Here is a 2460-nt window from a genome sequence, read left to right on the forward strand (position 1 = left end):
GTGTCCGGTGTGCCAGGGCGGCTGCGCAGGAGGCATCGGCAACTGAGCGTCCTGCGGCGCCGCCTGGTGGAAACAAAGCGGCCGAGCGCCTCACCCCCGGAAGCGGCGGCGCGGGCGACAGGAGAACGTGACTGACGTCATCTGGTGGAGGCGAGGGGGCGGCTGCCGCGTGACCAGCCCGTGTCCGGCGCGTTTTGTTTCTCTTGTTCTGCTTTCAGTGCAGAGGGTGGAAGCTTGATTTCATGACCCATATTTTACTTTGTTTTTAAACCTATCAAGGTAATATGTATATATGTGTGTGTGTGTGTGTGTGTGTGTGTGTGTGTGTGTGTGTATATATATATATATGTATGGTTTTTTTTTAAATTAAAAAAAAATTTTTTTTTTGAGACGGAGTTTTGCGCTTGTTGCCCAGGCTGGATAGCAATGGCGCAATCTCAGCTCATCGCAATCTCCGTCTTCCGGTTCAAACGATTCTCCTCCCTCAGCCTCCCGAGTAGCTGGGATCACAGGCATGCACCACCATAGTTGGGCGGGGGTGGGGGGGGGTTCTCCATCTTGGTCGGGCTGGTCTCGAACTCCCGACCTCAGGTGATCCACCCACCTCCGCCTCCTAAAGTGGTAGGATTACAGGCATGAGCCACCACGCCCGGCAGTAATATTATTAGAAAACTTGGGGGAAAACGGAAGATAGGAAGAAAATCATTTTTAGCATCCCCAATCGTCTTTAACCTTTCATTATGTTTACTTCCAGCCTTTTTCATGAAACAAAATTGTGATTTGACTGTATACAGTGGTATTAACTACAAAGATTCCTAAGAAAAGACAAAAAGCACATTTCCACTTCAAGGCTAATTTAGAGGAACAGGTAGAAGAGGAAAAGTTCAAACAATAGACAAAATGAGCCATTCGTCCACGGTATCTAATTTACTATTCACATCATCCAGAGGAGGAAACGGAGGCTCAGAGTCGTGCTCAAGGCCACGCATAAGAGAGTGGCAGACGGGTTTCAAACCCAGGCCCTAAGCTGTGAACCTGCAAGATGGTGGGAGTGGGGAAGACTGAAAGGTTGTGCAGGGAATTCACAGAGCTATAGAACCCACCTTGTACTTCTGGAACTGCTGAGTGGGAACTAGTTCTAAGAAACAAGGCTAGTGCCCCACCAGTTGCAGCAATTTTGTGAGAGAGTGGCACAAAGTTCACACTGGTACACGGCCCTGGCCACTAGTTGCTAAGTGCCACACATCTCCAGCACTGCCCTTCCCATGAGTGGCAGTGAAAGATGGGAGCTACATTACAGGACCGTGTCAGGCATTAGACCGGCTACTCCCAGTGCGGTCCTGCAGCATCCCTCCTGTCTAGCACTTTCTGCATCACTTGGAAGCTTGATGGAACTGCAGAATCCTGGACCACACTCCAAAATTTCTGAATCAGGCCAGGTGTGATGGCTTACGTCTGTAATCTTAGCACTTTGGGAGGCCAAGGTGGGCAGATCACCTGAGGTCAGGAGTGGCCAAGAGAATGGGGTGACAGACCCAGCCTGGCCAATGTGGTGAAACTCCATGTCTACTAAAAATACAAAAATTTGCCGCGTGTGGTGGCAGGCACCTGTAATCTCAGCTACTTGGGAGGCTGAGGCAGGAGAATCTCTTGAACCCAGGAGGCGGAGGTTGCAGTGAGCCAAAACTGTGCCATTGCACTCCAGCCTGTGCAAAAGAGTGAAACTCCGTCTGAAAAAATTAAGCTTCTGTATTTGAATATGCATTTTAACTAGGTCCCTGCGTGATTCCTGTCCATATTAAAGCTTTGAGAAGTGCTGTTGTAAATAAGTTACCCTGCTCCCTCGGTGAAGTAGGTGGGATGGTAGATGTGAAGGGTGCTTGCAGAACTGGATGATGGGAAGACAGGCAGGGAGCAAGGTCAATAAGGAGGATTTTTAAAAAAATTATATGAGTGTCAGAAACGGAAGAAAAGCAGGAAATCAATCTGGGAGATAAAGGAAGAAGAAATAGGTGGAGCAGGTAAGCAGATATATCTTGGGAAAATTTACTAATAGACACAAGGGCTGCCCCCCTGTGGCTGACTTTTTTGTGTTGTCTATGACTTATGCTTGAGAGGGTCTAGTTATAATTCACAGGCCTGGGGGAGAGCAGCCCCTTCCCATCCCCTCCATTAGGGTGTAGTGAGATTTCTCTGGGTTCTTCTAGCTGAGGGCATATTCTCAGCATTTTTGGACAGGGGAGAACCAGGGATAGGAGCTGTCTGAGGTTATGACAGAACAGTGTCTGTTGGATGAGGGCTGGAGTACGTGTGGCGTGTGCTTGTGTGTCCACATGTGAGCAGGAGGGAAGGGCAGGGCGTTGGCACCAACCCAGAACAGCAGTCACTGAAAGACGGGGTGAATTTAGGTGATTAGGAATTGGTAGCCGAGAAGTCCACAGGCTGATGACATCTGGTACC

The sequence above is a fragment of the Aotus nancymaae genome, unplaced genomic scaffold (assembly GCF_030222135.1).
Source record: "Aotus nancymaae isolate 86718 unplaced genomic scaffold, 86718_ANA_hifiasm-v0.15.2.pri h1tg000057l, whole genome shotgun sequence".
In the NCBI taxonomy this organism is placed as follows: Eukaryota; Metazoa; Chordata; class Mammalia; order Primates; family Aotidae; genus Aotus; species Aotus nancymaae.